General features: G+C 39.5%; 1 protein-coding gene across 6 annotated transcripts in view; it reads left to right on the forward strand.

Moving 5' to 3' along the window:
- Window positions 1–23,876, forward strand: part of smpd3 (sphingomyelin phosphodiesterase 3) — a 120,524-nt gene that overhangs the window by 13,228 nt on the left and 83,420 nt on the right. For all 6 annotated transcript variants that reach the window (XM_063477623.1, XM_063477624.1, XM_063477621.1 and 3 more), the window contains one exon: window positions 13,876–14,151. The gene's annotated coding sequence lies outside the window, so the exon portion shown is untranslated. The remainder of the gene's footprint in view (window positions 1–13,875; window positions 14,152–23,876) is intronic.

The raw sequence follows: 23,876 nt of genomic DNA on the forward strand, positions 1-23,876 counted from the left end.
CAAAGTAAAGCTGAGTGTTTAGGGGAAGAAGAGAAATAGATACAGACAAAGGAAACCAGAGGCACTGCTATTACCAGTAATGAGAAGTGACGTGAGATAGACAATACAGTAAGTGTAGTTTTGGCTCCAGTCAGCTCACATAGCACACGAGACAAGACAAGGTGATACTGTTTGTGCAAGTTTGTGTGTATCTGTTCTTCACAAGCATGTCTTTATGTTTGCATCTCTCAGGAAAGTCATAGCAGTAATGAACAATGAAGGACTAATGACAGTCTGAGACTGTGAAAGAGCTCATTAGTCATGACCTGGTGGTTATTACCATGCCAGATGGTTTGTCATAAGAACCATGTGAAACCCTGGAAACTGTTTGGAAAAAGGCAAGAAATTTCAAAAGAAGTACACCTGGCTGGTGATTGGATGAACCATCCACCTATCACCATGTATCACAGACTCACGTCATGTTCTTAGGAGAACATCAAAGAGGGAATACGACAACCACGTTATGAAGAACCACTAACGTCATTCATTGTTTCTCTTTTAGTAAAGAAATACTTTATTGGGATTTCTCATGTGATGTCATGCACACTTTTCCGAAATCCCAAACATTCAACTTTTTCAGATTTTCTTACCTGGATGATTGAGCATGCATCAAGACACTTTTCCAAAATGTTGGAGTTGATACAATGAGTATTCCTCAACTAACTGGGGAAAACACGTTAGGCAGATTAATACCTGCACATTTGGAAGGCAAAATTAGGTCATACCCAATGCAAGCACTACTGGAACACTGTTATATAATCAAATTATCTGTCTGGTATAGCTGTTGTATAAGGAGCCTTTTAATTGTAGCTATCCATTTCTTAGCCAAATATTTTACCTGCTATTTTAGTTCATTATATTGAGCTTACTGCTAAGCAGCTGAACCGAATCTTTATATTTGGTAACCTTTGAAGCATTTTTACAGAATTATGTAACAGCTCATATATGTCTTGATGAATATGAACATGGCAGTCCAAGACATTTTAATGAGTAAAATTCTTCTTATTTACCTTATATATATATATATATATATATATATATATATATCTGTTATATATATATAACAGATATTTGTATCTTTGCACTGCATCTGTATGGTTTATGGCTGCAGCTTGACTACCAAGCTGCTAACAGTAGTAAATAACTTAGCACTTTGCTCTCTCATCTGAATATGTTCATATCTGGTTACCATATACACTGCATATTAAATTTATTAAATCCCCTGTCATTATAAATAGACAGTAACACAGTTTTGATCCTTTTCTTTTTTTCAAAAATCTGTTAAAAACAAAAAACTTGTTTGAAATAATTCACATTTTCATAAGTAATTCATATGTATTTGATCAGCACACTGCCCTTTCTTGACTAATCACAAATTAATGAAGAATACCATTCAAATGAGAAAATAAGCAGAAAAAGTAAATAATTATAATTTGTCATCTTAAAATATTATAATGTGCTTTATTATGTTTATGTACCTTATTTGTAAAACCATACATTTGGAAATTCATAGATAACAACAATAATTATATTTTTGCATTAAACATATAATTTCAGTTAAAGAGCTTGTACATGCTGGTGGATTAACCAGAAACATGAAACAGTTATTTTGATCATTATCAATAATTTTATTACTTTTAATTTAGGGCAGCTTTGGAATAAAACTTGCATTGGATCATGGTATAATAAATTATATGTATTTGTATCTGTGCATTGCACCTGTACAGTTTAACGGCTGCAGTTTGACAACCGAGTTTGCTAACGTTAGAGAGTAACTTAGCACGCCGCCCTTTCATCTGAATAAATTAACATCTGATTCTACTGCAAAAAATGACAGTGACCAAAAACATCTGTTGCAGCAACGAGTGGTTTGTCTTTTCCAAATGATCCATTTGTTTGTTTCAAATCAGTTAGCAACCTTGTCAAGCCTTGCTTGCTGCAAAAGTAAGCATTGGAGTACATTTACATGCTCTGATGATTTTGTTGGACAAAAAAAGTTATTATCTGTCTACAATAGATTAAAAGAGTATCTAAAGTTCTTGTGGTTTGGGGGTGTAATAAAAAAATGTGCTGTACTTGAGGCATTGGCTCAACCCTGTGATTTACAGTGATGCACAGTACTTCTCTGTACAGCATCTGCTGCAGCCAGTGTTGATGTCCAGTTTTATTTCTGCCTCTGCAGCACTCACTTCTAATTCTACCATTTTGCCCTTGTTGATAGGCTGACAAGCTGCACTCCTCATTCTTTAAAAGTCAAGCTGGTTCTTACAATGCCAGCTATACAAGACTGTGCACGCGCACATGTACAAAACAAAGCAGAGTCTCCAAGCAGTTAAATTTGACTCCCTCATTTTGATTCTGCGCTGCGCTTCTTCTGATCATCAGTCAGAGAGTAACAGGCCTCCATTTGGTGTCCTGAATATGAGCTACTCAGCAAATATGTGCTTGCCAACTTTATCCCCACTCAGACACACCAAGGAGCTGGTCTTGGCAGGAGCAGGAATTACTGTCATGGATAATGGGCTCACGGGACAAGAGGCGGCTTTTGGACTACTTTACGTAATTCATCTGAATGCCTGCAACTCGAGTTCATCATTATTCAGCTTGTACCTGTGCCTCTGTCCGGTCTCTTCAAAGAGTATTTGCATTTAAAAAGCAATCATAAAATCATCTAAAAGCACTCTGTGGTGCTCCCCCAGTTGGAACGCCACAGCTGCAAAAAACTGTTTTGAGCTAGACGTCATGCTGGGTGGAGGATTTGGAAATTAACTGGAAGTGTCAGTTTGATTCTGAGCCAGATGGATGCTTTAAACAGTAAAGAGTTTCCCATCAGACAATACCTACACTCTCACTGGCCAGAGCTGTGCAGGAGTGGGCAGGTGACTGATGTTGAACTGTAACCTCCCAACACATAAAAGTAAAGAGCTCCCAGTCATCATTATGTTGCACATTGTCTGACATTTACAAATCCTCCCACCCCCACAAATTATTTTGAACTTTGCACTACGCATGCTGAATGAAGTACCCAGCATGCATCATTGCCAGGTCACTCAGGTGACTCCTCAGCTTTGTTTTGTCGTCACATCTAATAGTATTTCTTGTTTTAGCAGTGGGTTTATTTTCAGACTTTAATCTCTGGCTGCTGCAAATGTTCCTGTACAGAAAGCTGCACACAGCAGGTTGTGTCTCATGCCAAAGACAGCAGCAGGCTGACACAGAGCGATGAAGATGCTGTTACACTGTTAGCCTGAAAAAAAGATTCTGATTAGACTCATTGACACGATTGATTCTGCAAAAGTATGTAAGCATCTGATATTGGAGAAAGTAATCTGTTTGGTTGAAATGGTAACAGACTGAAAGAATCTATTTAGTTTTAATGCATTAATGAAATGCAGCATATTAGCGACTCGGATCCAGGACTTTTTTTAAAAAAATAGGCAGGATCAAGAAAAATATCTGATTAAAAAAATTCTATTTTTAAAAACGGATAATTTTGAATTTCATGATATTACCTGAAAAGTATCTGTGCTACTAGTATTCAAGGATCATTTTATATCAAATAAGTGCAAACTGGTGAAACATGACAAGTAAAATAATCCTAGATTAAGGCTACGTCCACACGAACCCGGGTATTTTTGAAAACACAGATTTTCTATGCGTTTGCACCTTTCTTCCACACGTAAACGGCGTTTTTGGTCACTGAAAACGGAGATTTCTAAAAACGCCTGCGAGGGTGGATATTTTCGAAAACTCCGTTTTTGCATTTACGTGTGGACGAGAAAAACGGAGAAAACGCAGCGTCAAAGGTGTGCGCCTTTTTTGACGTCACACTGTGCGCCACGTTATTGTTTCGGTGAAATTAATTTCTACAATACTGTTACTGTTAATTGTACTCTCTGCAGTGTTTAAATGCTTACATATACACACACAGTTACTGTCCCTCCACACATACGACTCGGTTCTGTTTCTTTGCCCCATCTTTGTTTACTATTTCCCACCGAGGCTTCTAGACTTCTGATTGGCCAACATTTCTACAGGTTAGAAATATATCGCCACCTGTTGCTTTGGCATGTTCCTAGCAGCGTTTTCCTTCATTTCTGCGTTTACGTGTGGACGGGATTATTTTTTAAAACGAAAACGGAAAATCTCCGTTTTCAAAAATACCCGTGTACGTGTGGACGTAGCCTAAGTAAATTTTAGATTAAAATACACTTGAAAAGCCTAAACACAGAAAAAAAACCTTTTTACACCTGAATTGTTGTTGGATTATTGTTACCGCTGAATCAGCGTTACGTGTTTTAATGCAGCAGGTGGAGATGATTTTTATTATTTATATACTGCTATTATATTGTATTTTATTGCTATATATATTATATACTCGGTAGGTTTGTCTGTAAAAATGTAGCATTTGATTCTCAGGTCAAAAACAGGGGCAGTGTAATGTAATTACCACCAGGTCAATGTACACAGCAAACAAAGCAGCGTATATATAATTCTAACTGTACTCATTTTCACAGTTCTGCCTGGCCGCACCAGCTACATTGTTCCTCTTTTTTGTTATCGTGTTTACATCTGTAAACAGAATGGCTTTCTGGGACCTTCAGCTAATGAGTAATTAAATCTGACAAACAATTCAACACATAATAATATCAAGGCAGCTCATTTTCCATATGCTGCTGCCTGATGTTCTTTCCAGCTGATGTGATGGAGATATTAGCTCGTAGCCCATTTAACTCCACGGGTATGTAGTTTAATTTGTTTCATTAAATCCACAAAAAACAGTATCAGCTGATCACAGTCTTTCCACTGAACTTCATAATACAAATAGAGTATTGCTACATCTGGCCTTACAGTTACCTCAGCAAATCCTGCTTTAGGTCCTCGCTGTGCACGGCTGACAAACAGGGAAAAACTGAATGGTTGAGGAAAGTTCTGTGCTCGGTGGCCACCATCAATAAAGTGAGACGACCACTATAGAAAATTTAACTAAAAACTGTTGGCATCAATACCTGCTAGAGGTTCATGGTGAAGAATAATTTTTAGTCCCCTGAACAGCTATCAAGTGGACGTGGACCACATAAAAACATTGTTTTGTGCTGCCTGTCATTTAGTCTCTTCAGTATTCTGACAGCTTTCCACAGCTTGCTGCACTCTGCACAGACGTCTTCGCCATTCTGGTTCTTCTTCTTTGTACTGTATTATCGTTTGGCTTCTTCTTTTTATTTACTGTTAATTGGAAACAGAGAGTGGTGGGAGACGTTTTAAAACAATATCTGTCAGAACAGCTGTTTGAACTTTGCAGATTTGGTTAACCACATGATTTCTCGCAGATGCTAATCTAAATGTTAGGTTGCCTGGGTCGTCGACCCAGAGTTTTCAGTTTTACATTATTACTGAACATGTGGATAAACATGAATTGTTGGCAAATTGCCAGTATGGGTTTAGAAATAACAGATCAACAGTTTTGGCATTGATGGATTTAATGGAAGAAATAACTGAATGTATGGATAAGAAGAAGTATGTACTTGGAGTCTTTCTAGATCTAAAAAAAGCATTTGATACTGTTGACCACAAAATTCTAATAATCAAACTGGAAAAATATGGGTTTAGGGGTGTGGTATTAGATTGGATAAAAAGCTATGTGATGAATCGACAGCAATATGTACAAATAAATGAGTTTAAATCTAAACTGATGGATATTGAATGTGGAGTACCTCAAGGATCAGTATTGGGACCAAAAATGTTTATTATGTATATAAATGATATTTGTAAAGTATCGAAGATACTAAAGTTTGTAATTTTTGCAGATGATACCAATATACTTTGTTCAGGTGTGGAATTTCAACAGGTTTTGGAGGTGATCACACAGGAGTTAAAGATGTTAAAGAAGTGGTTTGATAGAAACAAATTGTCCTTAAATTTAAATAAAACAAAATTTATGTTATTTGGAAACTATAAGAAAAACATTAATATTGAAATTTGTGTTGATAATGTATATCTAGAAAGGGTTAATACCATAAAATTTCTTGGTGTGATCATTGATCATAAGGCCTGTTGGAAATCACACATCACTTATGTGAGGGGAAAGTTAGCATGGGGCATTGCTGTCTTGGGGAAAGTAAAACAATTTTTGGATAGGAAAACATTGTATATGTTATATTGTGCTTTACTATTACCATACATGAGTTGTTGTGTAGAGGTTTGGGGAAATACATATAAAAGTAATATTCAGACTATAATTATAATGCAGAAAAGGGCTATTAGACTAATAAATCAGGAGGGGTATAGGGCTCACACAAACCCGCTCTTTATTAAGACGCAAGCTATAAAATTCCAGGATCTGGTGAAGTTTAAAACAGTGCAAATAATATATAAGGCAAGGAAAGGGATGCTCCCAATCGAAATAAGTAAATGGTTCTTAGAAAGAGAAGGGAGGTATAATTTTAGAGGGAAGTGGAATTTAAAATTACAAAAAGTAAGAACAACATTGAAAAGGATGTCTATTTCAATAGCGGGAGTTAAATTTTGGAATGAGTTAAAAGAAGAAATAAAGGTCAGTAGTGATATAAACCAGTTTAAAATAAAACTCAAAAAAGAAATTTTAAATAAGTATAAGAATGAAGAAAATGCAATTAACCCAAGACAGCAGTCAAACTGATGTTTATTTTCTTGATTTTCTTGTTGAACATGACAATTTTTTTTTATTTTATTTTTTTGTGATGTTATTATGTTCTAAGTTGAAGGCATTGTAAACGTTTTGTTGTTCAAATTTAGATGATGAGGATGTAAACCTGAGGGGGTAGGGCTAAATAAGTATATACTTCAGCCTACTCCTTTTCAAACAACTGCATGGAATGATTTTATGAAATGTTGGTGAATGTATATGTTTGAAATAAAAATGAACTGAACTGAACTGAACTGAACGTTGATTTTGTCTCTGTGTTCCATGGTTGCTCTGTCTCCCCTGTCAGCTGTATCCCCTTGTCAAGTTCGTGTGTCTGTGTTATGTTTCCTGTTTTACTTTGAAAGTCTGTGTCTCATGTTAATGTATCTGGTTTTGCTTCCCTTGTCTCGTTAGCCCTGATTTGTCCCAGCTGTGTTTCCCTCCTGTCTCCCATTCCCTGATCACTCCCTCTGTGCATTTAAGCCCTGGGTTTTCTTCGGTCTGTGTTGCGATCTCCCTCATCCTATGCTGTGTGTTCTGCCTGCCTGCGTAAATTGATTTTGTATTTTCAGTTTTACTTTTGAGTTCACATTTTGCCTCCGAGTGTCTGCACTTTGGGTCCTCCATACTGCCTGCCTGCACACAGCCACGTGACACTAAAAAGTGATAACTGCACCTGTTCCGCTGCCTGTGTCATTAAACCAAGTTTGATGTCTCCTCTCTACTGTGAAGATAGAGACTAAGAGAAATTTCAGGATCACTCTTAAAAGTGTCATATTTTATTATTCCTCTTCGGGAACCTATATATAGCCAAAAACTGACTAATAATCCTGACTAATGATCAAGTTATATCCACTTAGAGGCCAAAACATTCTGGTGACCCCTCAACACTGCTCTTAAAGAGTTTTGACCACTATGGGGAGGCAGTACTCAAACAGGTATCTGAGATCCCACTAAACCCTGTGGGATCTAAACCATCAAGGTTGATGAGAAGTAACGATAATCTCGTGTTTTGGAGGAAAATAAACTGAATTCTTCGTTGGAACAAATGTAAATGATTTTCATGTGCTTCACTCTGTCAAGAAATAAAATACTGTGGTGTTCTAAAAATTGAATGTTTGAACATGTGTAACATCTTTTCCTTGCTCAGTCATTTTTAGCAAAATGATTTTCACTAGCAAAATGAATTCTGTTGCAAAGGATTATTGTGCCCTCTGCCATTGACTGAAGCCAGGTGCGGCTCGCATACCGCATGGCAAATCACTTTAGATGCTATCTGACTCACAGATCGCCCAACCACCCTGATGTAAGCTCCCACAATCCCCCATGTCCCAAATTCATTGTTACAGCTCTCTTCCTCAGCCTTCTCTAATCTCCCTTGCTTCTGTCTCTGCAGGCCTGCTGAGGACTCTAGAGGTCACGCTCTTAGCTCACAGCTCAAATATCACGTAGCAACAAAGTCTTAAGGCTTCTGTCTTCTCCTCTCTGTATGTAACCAATAAATCCTCACTTCATTCAGACGTCAGAGCCGGACCCGTCTAACCTCTCAAGCGAAGACGCTTCATCCCGAGTTAAGACAGAGATCGTTTGGGTTTGAAATAAATGTGAGATGTACTGCAAAGCCAACCAGTCAGAACATTTTGATTAACATGTGTTCATTTTCATTGCCAGATCGTATGGGGAAGTAATTATGTCCCATTCATGCCACATTAGATTCACTGAAAAGCCAGTGAGTTTTAAATATATCACTGACTACACATTAACGGTGAACTCACATTAATGAGCCTTACTTGAAAAAGCTGAGCAATAACGTCTGTGCTTCATCTGATATAAATGCAGATTCAGCAAGTGAGCCATTATAAGAAGTAAGAAGTGGCACATTTAAAGTTGTTAAATCTTCACTGAGATTTGTTGTTTCTTTATTGAGGTGAACACATACTTTATTAGAAGCCATCTATTCATTTATCAACAATTAATTATGCTTCACTAAAGTTAATAAATCTATTAATACGTTCACTTTTAACTACTATTAGGATTGAACTGTAGGCAAATTAACAGTTTGTTATACTTTTGCAGATGCAGATGCATTAAAACAAGCGCAATTTCTTATTGAGTTTAAGAAATCCATGTTATCAAACACTTATTCATGATTAACTATCCTTTTTTCAACTATTGGATCTGAAGCATAAACAAAACCACATCAGGATTATTGAATTTATTTTTATAAACAATGACTAACTGTGCTTTTTAAACCTGCATGTTATCAAAGTTGATAAATTGTGAATCATACAAAGAGAGTATTTTATGCGAAGCACAAAAATATGCTTTAACAAAGCTCTTTTTTTCTTTTTTCTTTCTAGCATTGTGTTTCAGATTAAAACATTTTTTCATAAACCCCAACCGTGAACTGATGCACAGATTTGGTGCATTAAATAAAAAATTTCAGTCAAGAATTTCAGTTTGATTACTTTGTTGCCACATAAATTGTAACCACAGGCAATTGTGATACATTAATAAGAGAAAGTAGTCATCCTCTCATCACAACGAGCACGTTAAGTAACCCAAATCAAGCACGCCACTCACCACCAACAAGTGCATGCTAATCTAGTTAGCATGCTTGTGGTGGATCCTCAGACGGACTGGTTATGTATGAATGTGCAAATAAGATGAGCCTGGTGGTAGACTGAGGACACTCAAAAAGCCGAGTACCACAACACACTCAGGCCCAATTCCAATATGGCCTATATGCCCCTTTACTCACTGTGGAGGTACGCTTGCAGCTGTGGAGGGTCTCTTAAGCCCCTTTGATACTCAACAAAAAAAGGCCACCAGCACATGCTAACATCGCTAGGCTTTTGCCTCAGTGGGAAAGGGTACATTGTTCATTCCCAGGTTAAATGACTCAGTGACTACACCAGTCATTGGCTCCAGTGCCAATTTGCAATGATGTAAGCATGAAAACATTTTTATCATGTTTCCAGTACAGTAAGTGGTAAACTACAGTATATAAAATGAAAGTGAATGAAAGGAGTCAGTGGGCTTCTTTCAAAACTGATCTGTCCTGATCATGGCGTCAACAAATGTGTCAAAAGAATTTGGGTTGGCTCTTTGTTAAAATCTTTATTCATAATGCACTTTTCCACAATGAGGGGTCAAACTGTTTTTAAGATTCAGATAAAACGTATCAGCACAATAAAATTCCATTTATCCATCCACCCCTGCTCCTCATCTGAGCCCAGGCTGTGAGGTATCAGTCCAACCATTACTACACCTCCTTCTCCCCAGCTCTTCTGTGGGAACGCTGAAGGATTCCCAAGGCAGCCAAGAGCCTCAATCTCTCCAAGGTGGTCTGCTCTGAGGTGGACGTACCAGAAACACATTACCTCAGTAGCATGCAGGATGCTTCCTTAATAAATGCCGAACCACCCCAGCTGGCTCTTTTCATTGGAGTAGCAGCGACTCTACACTCAGCCTTTCCCTGGCACACAATAAAACTGCTGAATTTTTTTGTTGTATTTTTATGTGTTAAACCTGGAAGCTAACATTTGTTATCTATAGCAGTTAGTCTGGCCTTGAGAAAAGGAAAAGTCCAGAAATCTAGAGGGCTTTAAACAACTAATGTCTTTGTTTTGTTTTGTTTTCCCCTGCTGCTGTCTTTCTGTCCTTAAAATTGTCATTCATGACATTTTAAACGTGACAACTTTCAGTAAGGGGAAATGAAGGCACCTGTGGGAGTATCTAACGCTGCCTGATGGGCAGTGATTTTACTGGCAGCAGCTGCATCTCATTTGGGGATAAACCCGACAGTGTGTAGGAGGCTCACACACTCATTCCTACTGCCACTGGAGTGGAAAACAACACAACACAAAGATCTGCTTTTGGGCTTTTCCCTCCTTTCCTGTTATCCTCACCTGCATCTCACAGCTTCTTTCGTAGGTTCCTTTTTTTTTTGGCATAAAATGAACGAGATAAGAAAAACAGAATTCAGTTCAGTGAAACAAAGAAGAAGAACAACAAAATGAAAGACAACACATAATTGATGTAGTACAAAAACCCCCACCATCAGGCACTTTCTATGAAAGTTTTGAGTGTTTTTCTTTTTGATTAGTCAGTTCTCATTGCTGCTGTTTTTCTAACAGATAAATGTGAACTCCACAAATATATTTTTACAGAAGTGCACGATTCTGTCTGAGAAATGCTTCTCCATTTTTGATATCTGTGTTTTTATATAATGTATAAGCTCATGGAGAGGATTTTGTTTCTAGTAAAGAGTCTGTACATGTAACTGACTAAAATAGGAAAATACCATTTAATGTACTGCAGGTGTATGAAGCCTGTGGTGAGCTGCGTTAGAAGACCAAAAATTTGGGAATGTTCAGCTCTGCATTTCTTGCACAAATACCAGTGTTTTCCAAAAACTGTGGAAAAGTGTGTTTTCAGCTTGCTCGAGCATGTATTTGCATCAGATTTTGGATCAATTTGTGTCTTTTGCACAAACTTTCTTGATGTTTTAAAGTGTCAGTGAAGTTGAAACCCTGTGGCGATGCAAAGTGTCTATGCGGTGTATTTACAGAGGGCCAAATGCATAACACAATAAAATGTGAGAGATGTCAAGCAGTCTTTTTGACTTGTGTTATAAATATATAATTTTACAGGCCCTGTTAAAGAAGAATATATTCCGGGTTTTTTGTGTTTTTCTCTCTCTTTCAGTACCAATCATCTGCCTCCCGGCTCTGACTGCTAACATTTTCTCTTTGTTTCTGTGATTTGTGTCTCTGGTGAGACAACATTTCTGCTGCATCATATTTTTCCAGAAAGTTTCACAGCCACCATTTGTAGGATTTATATTTTACACCTGAGAGCAAGTGACACAATTTCTATATTTCATTTGATTTGCAACCAAACTCTGTAAATCCTCTGGCATCCAGTGAACAGACCACATTTGAGGTGCAAAATGAAGTAGCAGCCTATGACTGACGAGACTTGTATCTTTTCCTGACACACATTGCCTCAAAACAACAGTTTGAATACAGAAAATTATATATTTACGGGCAAGTATGAGTTGAAGTGTCTGTCTTGTGATTTAATCCATCTTTCTGATAAGTCAGCCTCACTTTGTATCAAAACAGCTAAACGATACAGCAGGGGAGTTGGTTCAATAAGAGACTGAGATTCCACAAAGTCTCTGATATTTAATCTTAAAACAATAACAGACGTTCGACAAGGAGCTTCTTAGAAAATCTGAAATCTTTGGCTTTCTCAGTCTTCAGTTGACTCTGTAAATGTTCGGTGGGGTTGTGGTCAAATGAATGAGGGACAAAGTTCATGACAATCAACACTTCTTGATCCTCTTTGATCTTCAGATAGTTCTTCAAGGCTGCATGTCCAAATCATGTCTCTGAATCATGTCTCTCAGGTTTGTGCTTTGGATACAACCGATCCAGAGCTGTAGAGCTGCATGTACTGCCTCCAGCCATGATTTCATGCTAAGAAAGGCCATCTTTACTCAGAGTAACAGTCTTTTAATATTACACAAAGATACAATAATGCATTTCAAATTGATATTTCATTTATTAGGGGAAAAAACTATCCACACCTACCTGTGCGCTCCCTGATCCTAATAACTGGTCGAGCTATACTCTACTTGCAAGAACGACAATCAGTTTAGACTCAGAGATGGACTTACTGGTGTGTCTCTGGTCATTTTCTTGATGCATAACCCAAGTGTGTTTAAGCACCAGGGCTTGAGCTGATGTCCATACATTCTCCTAAACAAAATTCATGGTTCCACCAATTGAGGCAAGTCATCCCAGTCCTGAAGCAGCAAAGCAGCCCCAGACCATCTCACTACTACCACCATGTTTGACTGCTGGTCTGATGTTCTCGTAATGAAATGTTGTGTTAGTTTCCCGGTGGACATATCAGGAATCAGACCTTCCAAAAAGTGCAACCTTTGTCTTGTCATCCAAAAAAATATCTTCTCAAAAGAGTTGGGGATTATGAAGATGTTTTGTGCAAATGTGAGACGAGCCACTGAGTTATTTTTGTCAGCAGTGGTTTTCTCCCTGAACTCTCCCGTTAATGCTATTTTAGCCCCGTCTCTGACTTATTGTTGAATCATGAACTCAAAGTTTCCAGGGTTTATTTTTATGTTGGGGTTATTATTTTTAGTAATCCTGTATTTGAGTTTATTAGTTTTGCCACCTAGTTTCTGTTTAGTGATGCATTCTTTCTTTTAGTTGTCCTTTCTCACTCACTCATTATTGTCTGTATAAGTAGCCTTAGTTTACCTTTGTGCTCCTTGTTGTGTCATACAGTTTTTAAGCCTGTCTGCTCTCCAGTGTTGTTCTGCATTTGGGTTCTCATTTTTGTTACATTCCTAAATATGACACTGGCTTCTTTTGAGACCTCCTGGATTAGTCGTCCGTGTGCTTTTTGAGGAATTTTGGTAGACTGGAAAGATTCACCACTGTTCCAAGCTCTTTCCATTTGTGGATAACGGCTCTTATTTAAGGCTTTTGAACTCCTAAAGCCTTAGAAATAGTGTTGTGCCCCTTTCCAGATAGTTGTCATTGACTTTTCAGGTATTTCTTTAGATTGTGGCATGAGCTGTTGCTTTTTGAGATTTTTTTTTTGCTTCACTTAGTCGACAGGTTGTATTTAAGTGATTTCTTGTACTCAGCATGTCTGGCAGTAATCAGGTTTGAGGCACAAAGTCCTTTTACCGGTGCAGACTACATATGCCAAAATATACATGCATAGATTCAACAAATGAAATCTTTCAAAAATTGCTGACTTTATGCCAAAATATAATATAAACATATCTGAATATTGTGTTTGTACCCCATCTTTGCTATTGCAGAATTCTCACATAGATTTCACTTCAGAAACTGTCCAACGTCACCTTGACTGTAATTTGATCCTGTAATAAAACAAGAATAAGGTAAAGTCTCTATTTTAAAATACATTTTTAAATGCACCGTCCTCCATTGAAACTGTCCCCTCAAAAAAATGCAATGCATGACCCAACCAGGTGTTAAAATGCTTGGAGTAACCCAAAAACCGACTTCACTGTACTTTAATAGATGTTAATTGATCAATAAATCAAACACCTATAGCCACTCTCTCTCTCTCTCTCTCTCTCTCTCTCTCTCTCTCTCTCTCTCTTTCAGTCGCTAGGGAAGTGGGCGTGGCGTCGTAACCAGGCAGTGACGTCAGCGGGAGCTGTTCAAAGTGGTGTGGTGCTGAAAAGACAACTCTCCCGGCCGCTCAGTCAGGCAGCCAGACGCCTGCTCGCTCGTTCGCTCGCTCGGCTCTAGGTCGGTTGTTCCGCGGCCAGCAGCTGGTCCGGGGACGCTGGATTTCACCGCCCTGAAGAGCGTTCATTAGCGCGTAGTGCAGGAGGACAGAGAAGGAGGAGAAGCCCATGTGGGAGCGATTTCCAACAAGTAAGTCGGCTCTTTCCTCAGCAGCAGCAGTAGTAGCAGGGACTAATACTTTTATACGGGGCTAGAGATGTTGGTAAATCGCGAGTGATCCTTTTGTAACAGCAGCACGTGTGTGTGTGTGTGTGTGTGTGTGTGTGTGTGTGTGTGTGTGTGTGTGTGTGTGTGTGTGTGTGTGTGTGTGTTCCAGCCGCGCCTAAATCTTAGTCTGTGTGCCTGCCCGGGGTAAAACATTTGACTCACATTTGCATGAACCAATGGTCAGACATGCTCTGTCTCTCTCTCTTTGTCTCTCTCTCTCTCCGTGTGTGTGTGTGTGTGTGTGTGTATGTGTGGCTCTCTCACACATGCACACTGTTTTCCTTGCCTGGATGTCTGGGATGAGATGCGGTGCAAGTGAATGGAAAGTCTCCCCCTCGTACTCGCTGTTTCAGTGAGCTACACGACTGGAACGGTAACTCTGATGTTTTCAGCTGGACTTAAACGTGGTGTTCACTTCACTGGCTGACTGTGCTTTTTCATAAAGCTGCCGCCTGATGCAGTGGTTTTGTGGTTTGAGTGGTTTACACCAGCAGGCATCTTACTGGGAGGACTGGTATTTTAGTGGGCAGGCCTGCTGCTGTGTCTTCTGATAGCTGATACAGCATCACAGTGTGTGGCAGAAAGTGCACCAGACTCTCTGTTAGTGAGGTGTGTGTATGTGTGTGTGTGTGTGTGTGTGTGTGTGTATTTCATTCCAGAGTATATGTTTAGGTGTGGCCTGGCCGGTCTCCTCTCCTCTCCTCATTTCCTTTTATGGGTTCTTCTTTTTCACCTCCTTCCCTCAGTTTCCTGCCCCTGCTTCTTCCTTCTCCTTCTTTCTTTTTTCCTCTTTATGCCCTCATCAGTCTGATAGCTTGTTTTATCTTCAGTCTTTTGTTTCGTCCTCCTTTCCTCTTCTTTTCTCCAACACTCTTCTCATCATGGATTTTTTTCCCTCCCTCTTTTAATATTTCTTCGTCTTGTCTTTTCCATCTGTGGTGTCTTAAGTTGTCAGACATTTAATTTCCTCTTCCTCATCAGGTCTCTCTTATCTTCTTTTTATTTCTTTTTTTACCTCTCCTTTCCTCCCTTCTCATCCATCTTATCCTTTTCTTGTACGTCCTCTGTCCTCCCCTTTTTGCTCCTCCCCTTCTCCCTCTTTCTTGTAATCTGGTCTTTCTTTTTTCTTCCCACTTTTTTCCACTACATCCTTTCCTATTCATTTCTTCCTTTCATCTCTCACTGTTTTATCATCTCTTAGTGTCTTTTGTTTCCTCCTTCCTTTACTTCTTTTGCCTTACTTGTCCTTGCCTACACCCTTTGCCGCTTTGTGTTCTCTCCTTTCCTTCCTTCACTTTCTCCTCTCCTTTTTTTGTCTCACATGTGTTTCTTTCATTTATCTCATATTGTTTCCTTTCCTCTTCTCTTTCCCACCTTCCTTCTTTTATCTTAATCTTTCACTTCCTCTGCAGTATTGCTTTATCGCCCACTTTTTTTTTTCTTCTGTTTCCTTCTTTTTTTTAAATCAATATCATGCCCTCTTGTACCCCCATTTGGCTCTAATCTCCCCCTTTTTGTTCTCTCCTGTTATTTTACTTTCCTCCCTGCCTTTCTTTCCTTCTCTTCTTTTCTTAGCTTACCCCACATTGTTTCTTTTTCTCTCCATTTCTTCTCTTCCTTTGCTGTCCTGCAACTTTTCTTCCCACCTCTTCTCTTTTTCTCTCGGTCGACATTTATTCTAGTCTTGCCTTATCTCATCATATTTCCTTTCATCCTCTTCTCTCGCATCTTTTTTCTATAGCTTGGTCTTTCCACTCTTCTCCTCTCCTCTCAGTTTTTTATTGGCATTGCTGATGTGGTGAAAGGGAGTGCAGCCTCCACACATATGCACATCCAAAGTAAAGCAACCGGCAGTCAGCTCTACTGTCTTTTTGATTTTGCTCTCCTTGCAGCATAAACACCATCCAATGTGACAGCGGCCCTGTAGAAGACATCAAAGTCTGAAACCTTTTTTTCCCATTAGGACTCATTTTCCATCTAGTTTGCCCATTTTCTGTATCTCCTCATTAAAGCTTTAAGATCATTTTCAAAAAGGGTCCAATTTGAAAGTTCAGAAGCTGAGGGGTGCTTATTTTTACTTCCTAAATCAAGATAATGACCCTGATCACGCCACTGTGACATCATCTTTTTATCCAAATTTGGAAAGATCCCTTTAAGGACTTGCCACACTGCATCACTCCCTTTCAATAAACACATGTGGTGTCACAGGAATCACCAAGACCTCATGTTTACAGAAATATAGCCCATTAAAATGTATTTTAAACACTGCTTGCATCACAGATGTGAGGACGTGCTGTGTTCCAAATCTTTATGACTGCTGGGAATCAGGACTTGTGCTTTGCAGCTGCTGGAAAAATGAAATGTAAAGAAACAGATGCTGTGTGAGAAAATCATTTGGTTACAGTAGCTGTTTATTCATCCATCTGTTTTTCTGTCACTCTGCTGTACTGCCTGTGCTATGAGGCAGGTTTAACCCTGGGTTTTCACGCTTACAAATGTTGTTCACTTCTTACCAGGGCACATCGCCATGGTAACTTATGCTGCAGACCTAACCTGCTTCAGAAAAAAAGAAGCAATCAATTTCCTGGAAAAAAAAAGCATCAATGATCTTCAACGATCCCTCTCAGCCATCTATAGCCTTTGTCTTTCCTTTAGGAATACCTACAAGAAGTATAGATTCTTGGGAACAATTTTGTTATTTGTTCTTTTCTAACATTTGTTGGCCTCAGGCAATTTTAAAGCCACTTCATTGTTCTTAAAGGCTTAAAATAGGAATATATAGTCGTAAAACAGGGTGCCTAAATGTTGCATTTGTTAACTTTATATCAATGCAACAAGTAAAGCTTCTTAACAGCTAGCTGTGCTGACAGGGAGCAGATGTCCTGGCTGACTGTGGCATGTTCAGGTAAACTGCTGATTTTAAGTGGAGACCTGTCGAGGTCTACGTTAAGGATGGATGTGGTTAGATCCTCCTGTTTTGTGATGATGGCGTGGTGATACTTATAGGTCTGTTAACTGAAACAGATGGCTTTTCTCTTTGTGTCCAGACTTTAAAAGGATTTTAATTTTATTCGTTTTTTTAGTCTCACTCAAAGTACTTTGCCGGAAGTCACATTCAAACATTGACACAGCATGATGTTGTACTATAGTTAGATGCACACACACATACACATTTCTACACTGGCTCCAGCAGTGATGCTTTATATTGCACACTATGTGTTTAATCTGTACAGTTTCTTCTAACTGTACAGATTGTTGTTTTTGCTCTTCTTCCTGTAGACCTGCACATGTTTGAGGTTCTACATGCAGTGCTGTGAAAAAGCATTTTTCCGCCTTCCTGCTTTTTTTTTTTTTTTGCCTTTTTTTGTCATTTTTTTAAGTATATGTTTTACATTTGGAGTGGCCAAGTCAAAGTCTGGACTCAAATCAGATTGAGATGCTTTGGCATGACCTTAAAGGCACCATTCATGGTAGAAAACTCTCCAATGTGGCTTTTCGTGCAAAGAAGACTAGGACAAAAATCCTCCACAGCACATGAAAGATTCATTTCCAATTATCGCAAACACTTGATTACAGTTCTTGCTGCCAAGCGGAGCACAACCAGTTATTAGGGTTAGGGGGGAAATGACCTACATAGCCAGGTAAGTTTGGAAAATGTTCTTTGTATTTTCTGACAATATGAGAGTGCTGTATAACGTATACTTCTGCATTCATGTGGATGTAAATATAGGTACACAGAAAGCAGTTTAAGCCCTCTCTTTGCATCTCTTTGCATTTAGATCTGTTCTCGTAGCCCGCCTCTTTTTGTAGTTCCCCAGTTATCTCAGAATTAGAGTAATCCTGTGCCTTTAGTCAAAACACCATGTCTGCTTTCAGTTCTGTCACACATTTAATGGGGCCCGTGGTTGCCAGCGCAGCAGAAGTCTTCACAATATGCCTGCATCTTTAAACACAATCCCGAGACTAACATCTTCAGTCTGGCTTGCACAACATCTCCGCGTTTGCCAGTTTGATTGCTTAAATCATCACCTTCTGTTTGATATTTAGAAATGAAAACTGTGAGTCATAACCCTCTTTGGTGAGTGCCTGTTAATGTTTTTTTTTTCTAATTGTGGTTTTAGATGTGTAATCTTTCAAACAAATGTCCTGATGTCTTTATTAAATTCAGTGGATGCTGAGAGCTTTGATGATTAACATCTCAGAACGAGGCCGGAGGCGTGATCTGCGCTCAGTTCGATGGCCCGATTTGCTGCGTGTTCAAAAATCCCCCGAAAAAGCTAACTAGGACTCCCCCCTCTTCCAGTGGCCTTTCTGTTACTGGCAGAAAATGTGAAGAGAAGAAGTTCAACTAGTCATGGCCCTGGGTGTCCATCAGTCTGGGCTATCTGTTCCTGACAGGCAAAGCAGGTGATTGAGCGGACCCGGCTGGTCAATAGCAGAGGGAGGTGTGGGGGTCTCTCATGGGAGTTCAGAGATACTTGATAGTGCAGGATCCGGTTTCTTTCCCTGCAGGCAGGTACAGAGAGATCATAAATACTCGTTAATAGATGGAATAATATTTGGTTCTCACAGTGAATGGAACAATCCACCTGCTCTAAATTGCCTCAAGGAGGTCAGAGGTCATCTCGGTGAAAAACATGACTAAGATGGATGTTTATCATTACAGAAGCTAAGACTTGAGCTGATCATCTGCTGCAGCTGGTTGTCGGGCTCTGTTCACTCTTTACTCCGTGAAAGCCTACTAGGACTAACCCATGAAGCTCTTTTCTAAACTGGGTGGTTTCAGGTCTGCTTATAGAGCAAAATCACTGGCTTTGCATCAGAAGTTAGAGAGGGGGGTCTCTGCCTATCCAGAAACTGCTCTAGTGCTCGCCAAACCACGTCTTTATTGATATATAAACTCGTCATTAAGGGTATCAAATGTCATCTTTATGGGGGAATCAAGAAGGGATGCCTTGTGAGTAGGGATGGGTATCGTTTAGGTTTTATCCGATACCAGTACCAAACCGGTACTTTTGAAACGGTGCCGGTGCTTAAACGGTGCTCAAACCGGTGCTTAAAGAATGGAGAACACAAAATTGGTCCAAAAACCTCTCATGTTCAGCTGTTTTTTTGTAAAAAGATAACAATGTTAGCCTTTTCTGCAGCTATAGGGCATATATGGTATCACTCTTGGCTGGAAGCAGTGCTTAATCAATGGAAAAAACACAAACTTTGTCCAAAAACCTCTCATGTTTAACTGTTTTCCAATTTTTCTTTGGTCATTTTAGCCTTTTTGGCCAGGGTGAAGGGAGTATCTGTCATCAAACAAGAAGACAGGCGCATGTAACTACGACGGTGTTTGCTAGTTCACCTTACATGCATTAATTTAATAACGTGCACCACCGATAACAGGCAACACACCCGCAGTAGATGTGCTCGGTGTTAGGTCTCGCAGCAAGCTATCAAATACGGTGCATGTCTCGGCTTTTAAAAAAACGCTATGCGTCGCCAGGTATTTCATCAGATTCGAGGTTTTACCTCATTTGCACAGTATCATCTTAAAGCACTTGTTGCAGGCTGCTAAGTTTGCATCTTTTGCTGTGAAGTACAGCCAGACTTTTGACCGCTTCGCCTTGGGCATTTTTTTATCTGTAGCTCTGCTCTAAAAGAACGTACGTACCCGGGCCCGCCTACTATCCTCGGAAACGTAAAATGATTGGCTAGAATCTAAAGTGTATGACATCTCAGGAAAAAAAAAAGCACCGAAATAAAGCACCGAAATGTGCGCTGCTTTTCGGTCTGGTTGCTACCGTTTATGTCAGAACCGGTGCCATGATGGCACCGGAAACCGGTACCCATCCCTACTTGTGAGTGTATCTCTGAACCATTAGCAGCTTGTTACACGTTCGAAAGCTTCACATGAGCCCAAACGTGCAAAACGTTTTGAAGCAGCAACCTGTCAGAAGTACACAGTGTACATTCTGTAATAACCTGACTTGTTACCTCCTTATTCTACTTTATCTACCTTTTTATGTAAAAATAATTACATTGTAATTTCAAATAGAACACAATGAAATTCTATTTATTTAAAACGTGCAACATTTTATAAAGTGCTGCCAAGTGTTTCTCTCTTGCTCAGAGTAAAAATGTATTTTATCATGAACTGCACTAAAATTAAACCTTGCAGTGGCACAGGAGGTAAAAGTCGAACATCTCCATCCTCCTTCCATTGCTCATTAATCTGTTCCCATACTAGCTTTATCCCGACTAGCTTTTGCTTTACAGTTTTTCATTCAGGTCATTTTTGGGCTGCCAGATTTGCTGCTTTATTTTTAGCGATGATGCAATTGCTTTTTTTTCCACTCAAGTCCAATTTTTTCATCTTGCCAGGTCAAAAGATGCTGCACGTTACGTCTCCATGAGCCGACTGCGCCCTGCACAATTATAATCAAAATTGAGATGTAAACGTGATTTTGAGACGTCCTTCCTTTTTGTTTTTAATGTGTTGGGCTGAGACTTCACAGTTCTCATACGTCTGTCGGTTCCCCTGCCTCTACCGGCTACTCTCATATGACCCTGAATACAGCGTATCCCCACAGCCACCGGTGGCAGATCCAGCAAGCAGCCAAAGTAAACACACAAAGGAAGCCTCGACTGTAGCTTGTACACTTTCCTTCTCTTTCCAAATCTCATTTTAAAACTGGAATCTTTATCTGTCCTTGTGCAGCAGTGAGTGGTCTGCAGCAGAGATTAGAGGCTTGTTGTTGACAGTCAAGTGGAGGCCTGCTGTCTTTTGAATTAGCCACTGAGATCCTTGTAGGACGTGTGATACCTGTGGGCTTATGCTGTCAATTTCAAACCATGAGGATGGAATCGTGGTGTGAAACGTGGCTGCCATGGCTCACTCTTTATTACAGCAGACCTTACTGGCACTGGTAGCACAGTATATTGTACTTTAAAATACAATATATGTTGATGATTTGATCATAAGGTGCAAAAATAAGGTGAGAGGATCAACGTCTTTACATTAGCAGCTCCATTGGAGACTGCTGTTTTTGCAGTATAGCAGGTTTATTCATTTAGCTTTTGTTTGTTTATTAAACACAGCAATGAATCATAATTTGTCTAAATAAGAGAGAACATTTTGGATGCAGTGGTTAGCATTGCTGCACAGTAGGAAGTGCCTGGGTTCAGATCCACTGGGCCTTTATGTGTGGTGCTTGCATGCTCTCCCTGTGCCTGAGTGGGCTGCAGCACATAATTAAGAAAGGCATTCTTAATTATGATTCAGGGGATTTTTGTTTTGTGGAATAAGTTTAGAATCAACATATGTTTGCCACTTACGTTGTAGCTTTTCCACTGCTCTGTTCAGCTAACCTATGGTATTTTAGGTTGTGCTAACCCATATGGAAAAGAAATAGTAAAAACTTATATGATTTACTCATGAAAGTGGCCACTTTCATGAGTAAATCATATAAGGCTTACATGATTTACTCATGAAAGTGGCCACTTTCTCATTACTTTCATATATTTTTTTAGTAAGTATCCAAAACATACAAGTTTCATTATATAATTTTTCAAGGGATCTTATATGTGTTTTCACTGTTGTATGCTTTTCATACAAGTTTCACACAAGACAGATACAAACTTTATAAGATTTATATATATCTTTTCCATATGGGAAAAGCATTATCTATTGTTGCGCCTTTAGCACAGCAATCGAATACACACACAGATGCACAAAGACACACATGACTCGGACAAAAGGACTGCGAGCGCTTTTATTTCTGAACGAGACAGAGGAGAATGGAGATATGTTTTACTGGCAGTCTTTTAGCTTGAACATCCAAGCTGAGAGCCTTTTATTTATATATAGACGCAGAAGTTTCGAGTGTGTGAGTGTCTGAAGGCAGGTGTGACTGGTTACCACATATTTTTCAGCAGACTTGCACCTTATGGTGAGCAAGATTAAAAAACCCCTGCCAGGTTTTCAGGTTGCAGACTCTCAGAGGACCATTTTTCACTGCCTGCCAATATACCGCACACATGGATTGGTGATGTGGCGTCTGTGCGCTGCAGCAGATCACACAGGCAGCCACTCATTGAAAGCCTGTGGGATTAGCTATTTCACAGGATTGTCAACCTGATCCTCTAATGTTTTGTTAGCATGGCCTACTTAAAGGCCACATCTGGTCAGTGTGATGCTATGCAGGAGTGCTAAAAAAGCTGTTTAACCTATATAACATGAGGTCTATGTGGTCAGGACAAGGTTCCAAACAAAGCTATGCTACAGCCACTGTTTACTTCCGTTAGTCCTATGGCCTGTTTTTCTTTCACAACAACAAAGCAACTGAATTTTCCTTGAATCTTTTTGAACCTGCACAACATCCAGATAATGCAGTTAAAATAATTCATTATTCATAGCAGGACATAAATAGTAAGTCTGCTGGGTAAATGTGATTGCGAAACTGTGTCGAGCTTGAGGAACGTTTTCCCCGTTTGTTTTCTGTCTGAAAGTTAGATGAAGAGATTGGCACCGACCTTTGTTAGTGCGCAACTGAGTGAACAATTCAGAATACTGAGTTCAAGCCTTGGCATATTAAACTTCTCTGAAGGTTTTTAACAATGATATTCCCCAACAATGATGTCTTATTTCAGCGGTCCCCAATCCCCGGGCCGCGGACCGGTACCAGTCCGTGAGTCGTTTGGTACCTGGCCGCGAGATTTGAGGCTCGGGTGTGAAATTTATGGTTTTCAGGGTTTTTATCGTTAACTCGGTTTCCCGGGGTCTTTTCCCGTGTTGTAGTTGTGTGTCTTATTTTGAAAGAAATATTTATGCGTTACCATAGTGACAAGAGGGCATTAAGGGGCAAGGAGGAGGATGTTACTCTCAATGTTGTTGGCGCATTTCATGAGGACGCTGCTAATAAAGTTACACAATTACACAGTGAATTCACGTGAAAATAGCACAGTTTTTGTCTTGGTCGAATCATTTTATTTTGTTGTATTTATCCGCGGCACCTTAAAGGCCGGTCCGTGAAAATATTGTCTGACATTAAACTGGTCCGTGGCGCAAAAAAGGGATTTTTATTGCCACCAGGTATATTTGGCGACTCATTTTTTTGTTTTATTTTGTCAGACCAAAAACATCAACTATTGTTTCACTAGCTGACAGTCTCCTTGCTTTTATGTTGAAAGTCCAGTAGCAGCCAGCTAGCTGCCCTGGCTCTTCACAGAGTTCGGCTCACTGGATTACTGACTTGTGTGACTGTCCTCGCGAGCCCTTTTTTGTGCCTGGAAATCACTCGTGAGCTTGCTGACCGAATTTGGAACACGCAGTAGGTGGAGACCTGGTTCATGAACCCAGAGCGAGCAGTTCTCCCATTGGTCATGTGCAGCTAAAGTCTAAGACTGCATCGTTTGGGTGAGAAACTCAGTGGAAAGAAAAATGATCAAAAAATGACTTATTTATGTGTTGCAAAGTACTGGTTTATTAAAGTATTTTAATGACCAAGGAAAATTAAGGTATACTTGGTGACTCTGCCGAAAGTAGCTTCTTCTTCTTCTTCATGTGTTAGAACGACACCCTCTGACATTTATTTACTAGTGACAATCTTCTCGCTCTTCTTGTGAAAGTTCAGTTGCTTATGTCCCTCTCCTATTTT

Source organism: Pelmatolapia mariae, linkage group LG7 (genome assembly GCF_036321145.2).
Source record: "Pelmatolapia mariae isolate MD_Pm_ZW linkage group LG7, Pm_UMD_F_2, whole genome shotgun sequence".
NCBI classification, from domain to species: Eukaryota; Metazoa; Chordata; class Actinopteri; order Cichliformes; family Cichlidae; genus Pelmatolapia; species Pelmatolapia mariae.